The sequence below is a fragment of the Mus caroli genome, chromosome 2 (assembly GCF_900094665.2).
Source record: "Mus caroli chromosome 2, CAROLI_EIJ_v1.1, whole genome shotgun sequence".
Lineage (NCBI taxonomy): Eukaryota > Metazoa > Chordata > Mammalia > Rodentia > Muridae > Mus > Mus caroli.
Genome location: NC_034571.1, coordinates 53,630,072 through 53,643,103, shown reverse-complemented (window position 1 = coordinate 53,643,103; position 13,032 = coordinate 53,630,072). Strand labels below are relative to the sequence as shown.

The window sequence follows — 13,032 nt, the reverse complement described above, 5'->3', positions numbered from 1 at the left end:
ATAGGGGAATGCCAGGGCCAAAAGAATGGGAATGGGTGGGTAGGGAAGTGGAGGGCGCTATGGGGGACTTTTGGGATAGCATTGGAAATGTAATTGAGGAAAATATGTAATAAAAAATATTAAAAATTAAAAAAATAAAGTAAGTATAGAGATTCTTTACCGTAAAAAAAAAAGAAAAAGAAAAAGAAAAAAAAGAAAAAGAAAAAGAAAAAGAAAAAGAAAAAGAAAAAGAAAAAGAAAAAGAAAAAGAAAGAAGCCCCTCTCCTCTCCTAAGAGCCTCTCTGGGGGTGAGAAGGGGGCCAGTGGCACAAAGACTAGAGATGCTCATTCTAACCATCTACTTGTTTGCCTCAGTCTCTTCTTCACACCCTTCCAGTCTGATGAATAAAACAAAAGATGGCAGGCACTGTGGTAAAAGTCATCACTCTGAAGGCAGAAAAACCATTGCCAAGCTTTAGCCAGTCCTGGTTCGAGTTGAACTAGCTAGGAAAGAGAACCATAGAGTCCGTACACTCAAAGCACGGAGAGCATCAGGACACGGGCAGTCAATGCAGCAAATGATGTATTATTCTTGAGGATACTCTGTGTGTGAATAAATGGAAAGGAATTGCATTCAGAGAAAGACTGCGATCCTGACTTCAGAAGCAGCAGGAAACAGCAAGCACAGCTCTAATGCGCATGGCAGCTGTACCAGTTCACGATGATAGACAATCCATAGTGTGGCCAACTGAGAAGATAATTCTTTTTAAGCCAAATGGACCCACATCGTTGTTCCATACTTGATTTTTTTTTCCTGTAAAGTGAAAATAACTATTATCATTACTCAGGAGAAAATATATCTTAAGTATATGTACAAAACAAAGTCTATCAACCTTTACCTCAATATCATTTACTACTTTTTATTGAGATTCATTGTTAATTGAGTGTGTGTATGTCCACATGCACACATGTGAATGCCGATGCCCCTGGAGTCCAGAAGATGGAGTGGGATCCCCTGGAGCTGGAGTTGGCAGCTGGTTGTGAGCCATCTGTTGTGGGTGCTGCAAACTGAACTCAGTTCCTCTGGAAGAGCAGCAAGAGCCCTTCAGTCTCGCCTAAGCCACCACTTCTCCTCCATCATTTATTACCTCAACACAGACTTTGGCCTAAAATTAAACATGCAAAATAAAATCACAAACATGCAAATGAAGAAATGGGACCTTCTTTTGTGGTTCATTGAACCTAAAACTCTTAAACAAAATGTCCTGCGAGAGAGATTCCCTGACTGCTGAGGGGTTAAGGAGATGTCTGTAGCATTGTGTGGATCTCAGCCCCAGAGTCAGACATCACTCACAGAGGATGATAGCCCAGGAGGGCCTATGTGACTGTGACAATGGGGCCAGGCAGGCAGGAGAGAGGCTCTGAGGATACACGAATCCAGATACATCTAACCTTCCATTTATCCACACTGACCATGCAAAGGAAGGATGAAGGAGGGATCAAGAAGCCCACCTCCTTTAGACTTATTCAAACATGTTCCACACACTTTGTGACACAAAGTCCTTATGAAGGAGCAGAAACAGCGGCAGGTCAGGGAGAAACACTAGAAAAGGATTTTGAAATCTTTCTCTCCTAAAATGAAGGTATGGAAATGTGAGGAAAATAATGAAGTGAAGGGAGATGGGTTTATCATGATATTTTTTTCTTCTGAGAAAGGCTCTTGGTAGGAGTCCCAAAGCAAGCTCAAACAGGACATCCTCCTGCCTCTGCCTCCCAGACACTGTAATCACAGGAGTGTGCTAGTGGTTTGTTGTGATTCAATGATCTTTTCACTTACCTTGTTTTGCTAAGTCCAGTGATAATCAAAGTAGCTTCATGTATGTGAGACTTTGTTCCCTTAATAAATGACCCTATAATGTAGATATTTAAATTCATGGTAATGTCCACTTACCCTCTAGGTCTCATGGGTGGTACATAGTCCATGACATGACTCTCTGGTGCTGAACTCCACAATTTCCCAACCCCCTCCTGGCCAACAAGCATCCTAGAATGTGAATATCTAATGAAGTCGTATGCAAGTGTCTACTAAAGTAATATTTTTTTTCCTGAGTAGATTCATTTTAACAGCAAAGAAAAAATATTGGATTGGAGTCAGAATGCCAGGATTCTGGCTCCAGACCCTTATTCAACTCACCTATATTTAACTTGGTATTCAATTATGAGGAAATCAGATACTTTTTTATGTCCCCTGATATTTCCTCTATTAAATGAAGCTGGATAATTAATACTTCATTCAAGCCAAGAGACCTGAACATGTATTTTAAGTCCTTTCTGACATCCGTGTAAGCACAGGCAAAGGTGTCCTGTTTGATGAGCATGAGGTTCTACATAAACGACATCAATATAAATGGGGGCACTGCAGGCAGCTTGGGTAGTTTAGAATCCGTTGCAAGCCAGTGATTTGAACAAGGAGTTTACTACCAAGACTGAGCAGTAAGAAGAGACTGGAGTGGTAACAATATTGCTATTAAGAATCAAGGTGCACACTGCACATGGACGTGATAGATTTCTAACCACCAACTCAGGCTGAGACACTCCTGCCTATTTCTGAGAACCAGACTAGAGGGGACCAGGTCTTGAGGCTGGAACCTTCATGATCAAGGTCAACCGCCTTATAGAGGGAGCCCAGGGGGGTTTCTCAGTCTGCTTCCCTGTGAGAGTACAAGAAGTCAGTAGTGTGAGCCCTGGCATTGTGCGAGTTCACTGAAACACAATCATGTTGGCGTACTGATGCCAGATCTCCAGACCTCAGAGCTGGAAGTTCCTACCCATTCCGTGGTACTCTGAACCGATGGAGCCATTGTTGAAGGGTGTAACTGTTAACAATTGTTAACATTGTTAACGGAACAATGAAGTCATCAATGACTAGCCAGCAGCACTTGCTGGAAGTTGTGGCTTGTTAGAGGAGCTACCCAAAGGGAGATGCCTCAATAGAGAGATTTTACTGTAAAGGTTTCCCAAGGGTTCCTGGGAAAGTCATCAGCCTCCATGCTCTGCTGGAGCTGGGCACAGACATGCTGAATACACTTGCAGAAGGCTGCTTTCCTGCAAAGGGAGCATTAGTAAGAGAAGCCCTGTGCCTATAGGAGCCAGATGCCGCAGACGCTGCTCACAGTGCAGGCGTTCTGGGTGTAATCCTTAAATCCCCAGCCAAAAGTAAAGAAGTAGGAGAGGGCAGAAAAAAAAGGCAAGAAAACTCTTCTCCTATAGTAACTCTCTAGCACCCTCTACTGGTAAACTCAATGAATAAAGAAAAGCCATAAAGGGGCCAGCTTCACTTTACAGAGAGCACAAAAATAAAATAAAATAAAATAAAATAAAATAAAATAAAATAAAATAAAATAAAATAAAATAAAATAAAATAAAATAAAATAAAATAAAATAAAATAAATAAAATAAAAGGGGTGTGTTATAGGTGTGGGAGGTGGGGGTGGGGCAGTACATTTGGAACTGAGAAGCAATCTCTCAATAACATATGCAGAAAGATCTCAAAACCAGTTTCCCGAAAGGAAAGATTTAAACTCATATATTGTATCATTTATCATTCATCCCAGAGGCAACCACTCAAAAACCTGCTGACTGAACCCAGGCCCTGTGAACACTTGTGTAAGTTTGACTGTGATCGGCTTGAGGGAGGCCATGTTTGTCCAGCTCACCACAGTGAACGGTAGGCAAGTTTCTCCCACCTCGATGTCAGACCCCTGTAAAGTAAACGAGTGAGTGTGTGGTTCCTCGATGATTCATCTGGGATGTTTTATAAATGACTAGAGTGAGGCTCAGGGAAATGTCGCAATTTAACACTTAAACTGGCCACTTCTGTCCTTGTACCACTTCCATTAGTCAGACAAAACACAAGGTGGGTGGTACCAGCGTTGTCTTTTCTGCTGAATTTTCTCAAAATTTTGCTTTGGATTTGGCCTGCTTGTATCGCAGAGGCTTTGCTGATTTGCATAAAATCAGGAGCTTACTGGAAGAATTATCAGGTAATCCTCCATGACAAGAAAATAGCTCATAGCTTATCAGGTCTCCCTTGTCCTTGGGTTAACTACCCTGATATTTAGTGTTCCCTAAATTAAAATCCCATTCAAAATCCCTTAAACACAGCCACCACCTCACAATCTGTAATTACTCCTGCAAAAATCATTTCCTTGATTCTGCTTTTCTCTCTCCGCCCTAGTCTTCGGAGCCATTACTTTCCACGCAATGAGGTTGTAGCAATTTCTGTCACTCCCCAGAATAGGAAATCTATGCTGCTTTCATCAAGTAACTAAATGTTACCCCATTTCCGATTCTTAAATAATTTCTTAAGGAAGAAAATTTGATCTCAGAGTCTTCACAGCATTGCTGATCGCGTTGATGGTAGCAATCAATGCTTCGGCAAGGTTAACGATGTGCATTTACACATAGTGGTTCATTTAAAGTGAATAACCAGGCATTTACTCACTGCCGCCTCCTTATTTTTAAGATAGAAGCCTGATTTAAGACACACTGCAACTTAAAGAGGCTGTGGTAAAGCCTATTTTGAAAACATTGCAGTTAATTGCAGATATAAGCTTGAGCCCACTTATTTATTTAAAACATGAAGGATACAAAAATGAAAATGGCCAAAGAAAACACATCTCAAAACATGCAAAACTACTGAAAGATGAATTTGAGAATTTTAGTGGGGACACGGGACTTATAATGGAGGTGTTCTTTTAATGGGTCTGAGAAATGGATGAGGGCATCATGGGCATATATTCCACCCAACTGCTTTGGAGACTGAGGCAGGAAGATAGCTTAGCTCTGGAGGGCAAGAATGGCTGATCAAAGCAGGAAGACCCTGTAGGGAGCAGAGGAAGCTCTGAATGAGTGACATCCTCAGTGGAATGTGTATTGTTGACAGGGGCACAGCCATGTCCCGGACCCAAAGGCTTCAGCAAAACCTTACCTGTCTGAGGGATGGCAAAGCTTCCCTCAGGAGTCTTTGTGACTTCATATGAGTGAGTGTATGAGTGTGTGTCTTAGGTAGGGTTTTACTGCTGTGAACAGACTCCATGACCAAGGCAATTCTTATAAGGGCAGCATTTAATTGTTGACTGGCTTACGGGTTCAGAGGCTCAGTCCATTATCATCAAGGCTTCCGCATGGCAGAGTCCAGGCAGACATGGTGCAGAAGGAGCTGTGAGTTCTACATCTTCATCTGAAGGCTGCTAGGAGAAGACTGACTTCCAGGCAGATAGAATGAGAGTCTTCCAGATATAGCTGTCTCTTGTGAGACGATGCCGGGGCCTAACAAACACAGAAGTGGATGCTCACAGTCAGCTATTGGATGGATCACAGGGATCCCAATGGAGGAGCTAGAGAAAGGACCCAAGGAGCTAAAGGGGTCTGCAACCCTATAGGTGGAACAACATGATGAACTAACCAGTACCCCGGAGCTCATGTCTCTAGCTGCATATGTATCAGAAGATGGCCTAGTCGGCCATCACTGGAAAGAGAGGCCCATTGGACACGCAAACTTTATATGCCCCAGTACAGGGGAACGCCAGGGCCAAAAAAATGGGAATGGATGGGTAGGGGGGGGGGGGGGTATGGGGGACTTTTGGGATAGCATTAGAAATGTAATTGAGGAAAATACGTAATAAAAAATGTTAAAAATTAAAAAAAAAAAGAATGAGGGTCCTAAAGCCCATGCCCATAGTGACACACCTATTTCAACAAGGCCACACCTACTCCAGGCCATACCTAATAAACACACTAGGTTCCAGATAGCTGCTGTAGTCATTAGAAAGCCCCACCTGACCCCGCTGTATTGTGTTTCTCTGTGTCAATGCTTTCTTCACTCCCTCAATGTCCACAGTCAAGGCTCCTGAATGTGGAACTTAGAGATCACAGCCCAGGGGGTTATGTATGTCCTCTGCCATTCACTTCTTTTGTTTTGGGTTTTCAGTAAATGTTCCCAGTTGAAAGCCATGCTATTTCATGGCCCATCAGGAGAAATGAGGGAAGATTCTCTACCTCTTCCTGGGTGTTGGCATAAACCTGTTAAAGAAAGAGGTTGGTTGATTTCTTCAACACCAAAGTTACATTTGACCTGACTCTCTCCTTCATTCAGAACCAACTGAGAACCCATCTTCCGTTTGGTATGTGTCTTTTGTTTTGTTTTGTTTTGTTTGCTTTTCGAGACAGGGCTTTTCTGTGTAGCCCTGGCTGTCCTGGAACTCACTCTGTAGACCAGAAATTTGCCTGCCTCTGCCTCCCAAGAGCTGGGATTAAAGGTGTGAGCCACCACGTCCGGCTGGTATGTGTCTTAATAAGGGTTTTACTGCTGTGAAGATGCACCATGATCAAGGCAACTCTTATAAGGACAACATTTAATTGGGAATGGCTTACAGAGGTTCAGTCCATAATTTTCAAGGAGGTAGCATGGCAGCATCCAGGCAGAGATGGTACAGGAAGAGCTGAGATTTCTATATCTTCATCTGAAGGCTGTTAGAAGACTGGCTCCCACAGGGTTAGAAGGACGGTCTCATTGCTCACCCTGACAGTAACACATTTCCTCCTTCAAGGCTACACCTACTCCAACAAGTCCACAACTCCAAATAGTACCACTCCCTGGGCCAAGCATATACAAACCACCACAGTATGCTGTGAACAGAGCAAGAAGAAGAGCAGGGAGCCAAGTGGGAGACAGTGGAGGGACTCTAGCCAGCCCGTGCATGGCAAACACAGCTCTGGCAGGCCTTGCCCTTCTCCCTCATGCCCCTTGCGTTACAAACAAACAAACAAAACATTAAATTACATTCATAAAGTGAGCCACCAAGTTCTACTGAATGTGGCCACTTCCTACTCCTGAGGCTGACTACCAGCTGTTAAAGTAATAAAGTCTAACACAATCAAAAGCCCCCTTTGGCTTAACTAGTTAATATGCCCAGTTAAAATTAAACACCTCATCCTAACATGAGGCTTCCCCTTTTGCCTTTATAAACCACCATTTTTTATGTCTGTCTCCTCTTTATCCAAAGGCAGTCCTTTGTCCCCCTCTGGGACAAATACCTCAAATACCTCTTCATCTTCCCTCGTTCCCTCCCCTTCTCCCTCATCCTCTATCTGCTGTCTTTGTCTCTCATTCCCTGCCCTTTGTCCCTCTAGGGCAAATAAATCTCCTTTGTGCTGAGAACTTGGCCTTGGGAGTCTTGAACTGATACAGCTCTTTTTCAGATAGGACATTAACTAATGGAGTCGTCACCGAATAATGCTTATGGAAAACTTGTAGAGACAGATGAACAGTGAAGAGGGCAGACTGAAGCTGCAGGGGGTGGGTGAGTGATGCTAGTCTCCAGGAGCTGATCAGGAAATGTGTTCCACAAGAGGCAATGGTGAAGATAAGATGCAAATTATTCAAGAGAAAGCTGTGCATCTTTTGAAGTACTTGATCTGGAACCACTGAACGCAGATTCGAAGGCATTACTGTGAAGTGATGCTGGTCAGCTTGTGTATGAAAGGAGAGAAACAGGAGGTGGGGAAGAAGAAGGTCGGGGACCCATTTCTTACAATGGATTGAGCACTTGAAACATGTCGGGCACCCGACAAATGGGTGTTGAATCAGAGCATAGTCAAGCTTTTAACCACACATAAATCGAGTTAATGCAGCAATTCTATCAAGAATAGTATTTTAGGATGCCAGGATGATGGACCTCCCTTATAGTTAAGCTGGTTTCTATCTGTGGGCCTCATCCATCTGGTAGTTCTCAGAAGGGAAAGGGATCGATGTTATCCAGGAGGGAGGGAGATACAGCATATTATAAGGGGAGTATCGGCTGTATGAGAAAGAGGGGGGTGCCTGCCCACCCACACCTAACAGGCTGTGGAAAAGGAAGAGGTTTATAGAGTTTGCTTCTTGTCTATTACCCCTGAATCATGTGTCAGGTCTGTAAACCTCTGAGAGAGATGGAAGAATCTGTATCCTCACATACTATTGCATGATTCCCCCAGTCTGCTTAAGGAAAGCTAGGCACTTAAAGGCCAATGCTAGAATTGGTGCCCTGGGACAGTACAAACATATCATGCAGGGTAAATCCATTTATAGACAGACCAAGGAAGAAGGGAAAGGAACACAGAAGATCAACCCCAAAGCTGAAGAGAGTAATTCATGCTTACAGTTCCAGGAAGCTGAGGCAAGTGAATAGCCAAAAGTTCTGGTCTAGACTGAGCTCCTGGGTAAGATCCTGCATCAAAACAAAGCAAAGCAAAACAACACAAAGCCCAATCCCAAACACACCACCTCCAAAATAGATGGTTCAAATGGAAGAGACCATAATATTCTTGGGAACTGTGGGTGCTCCCACTACCTTGGCTGAGCATAAACCTGCACATTCAGACCCACTGGGGAAAAAAAAGTCTTAATTCCTTTGTAGCCCTAAGCAATAGTGGAAGTAAGCAAATGCTGCTATACAGTGCTATCTCATGATGTGAAGGCAGGAAAGGATGAGATGTTTGCGTTCATCCTTTCTAGGAGTTCAGTCTGTGGCTAATTCTTCTCTCCTACCACACCAATCTTGTGACTGAGGCTATGCACTGAGACATTGCAGGTAGAGAACACTCTCCTCAGAGGGAAAACCTAGGCTGCAGTTTGGTGGCTGCTGTTCAGCCTCTGAAACACTCCAGGGCCCAGTGACCTCAGCCACTGCAGGAGAAGATGAATCATGTGACTACTTCCCTATTCACCTCAGAAATAATCACTTTATAACTCATCTAAAAGACATCTGGTTTGAACATATCCTGAAAGTATAATTAATATAGTGAGCCCAATTGAATGCCAATGAATCGAGTATCAGCCTAATCAGAAGTACCAGTGACCCTTGGGAAGGGCTGATTCTAGGTAGGACTGGGACAGGGAATACAGAATGAGAGCCTCCTGCATCATCTAGTGCCAAAAATCAGAACATGCTCAAAAAAAAAAAAATCATTGCTTTGCATTCACCTGCTGGAGCCACCATGACAAAATGCTGCAGACTTCGTGACAAGTGAGGCAAATCTCCATCTCATGGCTCAGGAGGCTCAGGAGGTCCAAGATCAGATACTCTCGGGGGTGATGGCCACTTGTTCATTATATTCTCACAGACCTTTCTTCTATGCTCACACACAGACACAAGAGGCTGGGGGGAGAGACGGGTGAAAGCATGAACTTATGTTTTTCCAGAGGAGAAGACACCAGACCTAATAGAATAAAGCCCCACCCTTAAGTTTCATCATTGGCTAACCTTACTCGGTGACTTTCAGGACATTTATACCTATAATGTGACTATAGTAAAGGGATTCAAGACTCAACTGAAAGGACTTTCAGTAACAAATCCGATTAATTGGCTAACAAGATGAATAAAGTAGCAATGTATATAACCCCAATATAAAATAAAAACCCTATCGGTTCATACTGATATACATAAATGATTGAATAACTTAGTAATAGGTTTAAGAGTCAGATATTCTTGCAAATGAAATCAAAATAACTTATACAGATATTTACCCTCAGAGAACAAGCAGAGTTTCTTCAGCTCTGTGTATTAACTTCTAATATGCACAGTGTGGAAAGAGAGAAAATGAGTGACTCCACAGCATAGAAATCTGACACGTTAGCTAACCAAAGTCAAGGTCGACAGAGATAATTCATGTTGTAGCCTAAGATATACGGAATGTGTCACCTTGATAGCCTTCCAGCAACACATCTCCCTAGGCAGATCATGAGCAAAGCACCTAATAGTGGTGTCCTCTCCAAAACACTGGCCATAGTCAAGTCTATTGAGTCATCTAAAAATAAGGGAAGTATAAGAAATTACATTGCAAGAAGAACCTAAGGACACATAACATCTAAACATAATGTAGTATATTGAGCAAGATCTATTGAGTTCAATTGTGTTCCTTTAAAGAAGATAGGTATATTCTGAAATATACTTAACCATCAAGACTTCATATAATGATCTTATTAAAAATAAAGCCCGTGCCATGTCATTGGTTATGATGAGGTCATCTCAGAGTAGGATGCAACTCCCATGTAAGCTGACGGTCTTATAAGAAGATGGCCAGGGAACTGGGAAGGTGATTCATTGGATAAAGTGCTTGTTAAAGCACCCAGGCATAAGGACCTGTGTTCAAATCCCCAACACCTACATGAAAGCTAAGTGTAGAGTCACACATCCACCCAGTGCTGGTAGAGAGGAAACAGGCAGATCCACTGAGCTTGTTAAGGACATGTTAATCCTAAATACAAAAGGAAAAAGACCACTGACCCAAATCATCACGACCAACTTAACTAAAGCAAGCAGGTAATTAAAGCGAACATTTTTTAAGCTTGTGTATATAAACTGTGTCTCCCTAAAAGCAAGATTCAAGATATCAGCACTAGACAAGAGGAAGACAAGGTTTTCGTAACTCGGGGGTAGGGAGTTTCCAAATAGGGGATAGGGATGGCAGGCAAAATTGTTGGAGTTACAGGAGTAGAATGTAAGCGTAACAAGTTAGTCGTAACGCCCTCCTGACACAAAGACATGATTGCAAAGTGGTCATAACAAGGAAGTCATAACAACCTCTTAAACAGAAGTAGGGTTTCAAGATGGTTATAATAACAAAGACCTGGTTGTTATTTTTCTGGAATAGGCTATACAGAACCATTTATAATGAAAGGTACAAGTGTGTCATAGCCCCATCCTTAAGAAACAGAGGTTTAGTCATAAACAGGAGTGAGGCTACCTTGTCTTTACTATGAGATGCCTTTACGTGTAAGACAGAGGCAAGCTGGTTCATGAGAAGACATCTGATATTGACAGCCAGTCTTCACACATGTGCACACATGAACCGGCACATCTATCTACACAAATATACACACCAGCACCCTTACAGTCAGAAGTAAATAAATAAATAATAACATTCGTGAGAAGATGCGTTTTAGCAGTGAGGGTGAAGACAGGAACTCAAGTCCTGCAGCTGTAAGTAAGACCACGGAAACTACCAGGAAAGCATCAGAGGGTAGGAGGAGAAAAACAAGGTTCCCCTGCAGATTTTAGAGGAAGCATTCCCTTACTGACTGTTAGGTTTCAGGCTTCTGCCCCACCCCCACCCCCAATTGTGAGGTAAGACATTTCTGACCTTTGAAAACACCTAATTTGTGGAATATTTTTTCATGGCAGCTGTAGGAAACTACTCCATGATCCTGGAACAGGAGAAAACAGATATTAGGTACATACATGCAAAAATGAACAGTATGGAAATTTGGAAAAAAAAAACATAAGCTGTGGTTATTTAAATGGGTCACTATTTGTGCGTGAGTTGTAATAAGTGTATCTTTGTATCCCTTGAGATGCCAGGAGGAAAGTTCGGTGGATGCATGCGAACTGTGACTATGCTTCTCGAGTTTTTAACAATTGCAGTGTAGCAGTTAAGAGTTGCAGTGTATATACTATATACAATAATATAAAATTATCCTAATGGGAGATAGCCCTGTGGGCAAAGCACTGGCTGCCAAACCTGGAAATCAGAGTTCAACCCCTCGGACTCACATAGTGGAAGGGGAAAACCAATTCCTGCAAATTGTCCTCTGACCTCCATCCATGCCCAAGACATGCGCACATGGACATACATTACACACGCACAACTAACAAACAAATAAATAAATAACTATAAAAACATATATTCTTTTCTTTTTCCTTCCTGTCATAAGTTTCCCCTCCTTTCTGTCCTCCTTTTCCCTCCCTCAACCTCCCTTCCTCCACCCACTCCTCCCCTAGTAAAAATGTATTCTTATAAATTATTCTAAAAACAAAATACTTTTCAAAGAGCCATTTCATGGCAGGGCATAGTGGCTCACACCTGTAGTTCCGTTCCAACACTGAGGAGGCTGAAGCAGAGGGTGAAGTTAGAGGAGGCTGCCCTGAGGACTTCTAACCTGAACTGAGCTGGGAAGACAGCTGGGAAGAGGGAAAACAAAATCCTGGGCAGAAGGAAACACAGGAGCCAAGGCCTTACTCTGGCCACAAATGTAGAGGTCAAGAAACAGCACACATACCATGACGGGGTCAGAATGACTATGCTGCAGTGCATAAGATGCTAAGGGAGATGCAGAGGCTGGGCCTCATGGTGCCTGGAATCCAATTCAACAAGAACTTTGTTTTTCCTTAATGGTAATGGAAAACTTTTCTTAAAAAAGAAAAAGAAATTTGTAGGAAGGATGGAGTGACAAGATTGTCAGTTCTGAATTTTTAGAATGTCTTTCTGGCTACAACATGGAGAGCGTATTGGCAGGCTGCCTAGAACACTGTTGGAGTGAGGAGCTGACAGTTGTTGCTGGACTCAGTGGAGATGGTGGAGGCGCTGGGGAGGAGGACTTAGACCTGAGGCATACAGAAGGAAAAACTGATGGGCTATGATGATGAATGGCTCGTGGAGATAGAAAACCAAAGGGAAATCAATGGGAATCCTAGCTGCTGCATCTGACAGACTGATTGGGTGGAGATGTCATTCCCTGATGCAGAGAAACATGTAGTGCATAGAGAAAGACCAACTGAGCCAGACTCCTCTGCCATTTCTCTTTGGGTGCTTTTGGTTTGTTTCCCGAGGCAGGGTCTAGGTGACCCTTCTGCCTCCAGGCCTTCATGTCCCACCACACAAAGCAGGCCTTGCCCTTTCTGCATTACACTGTGATATTTCACATCTTAATGTCTTCTGGATGTCTGAAGGATGCATTTGGAACCTGTCTTCTCTCTTACCAAATGTTTAGGGGTCGTGTTGTATTTAATAGCATCATGCCCAATGGGTACAGTTAAGACAAATACAAAGTTAGAGGATGCTGTCCTCAAGACTGCCCTTATATCTGATATCAGCTTTAAGTTGAGAAGGTTCCCCACACTACCCTGTTTTCTCTGGTTTGGTTTTTCACCAGGATGCCCAGGATGCACAGTGACTGAGCCTTATGATTAGATTATTGCAGGTGACAGATACAGACTGTGGAAAGTAAAGCCA

General features: G+C 42.9%; 1 long non-coding RNA gene and 1 pseudogene across 1 annotated transcript; both read right to left on the bottom strand.

The window, feature by feature from the left end:
* Window positions 1-2,840, bottom strand: part of LOC110306014 — a 3,768-nt pseudogene extending 928 nt beyond the window's left edge.
* Window positions 2,841-5,842: 3,002 nt separating this feature from the next.
* Window positions 5,843-11,229, bottom strand: LOC115030392. Its single transcript, XR_003835989.1, has 3 exons — window positions 11,164-11,229; window positions 9,005-9,179; window positions 5,843-6,063 (listed from the first exon to the last, which is right to left on the bottom strand). It is a non-coding gene; the product is annotated as an uncharacterized LOC115030392 (long non-coding RNA).
* Window positions 11,230-13,032: the final 1,803 nt, after the last annotated feature.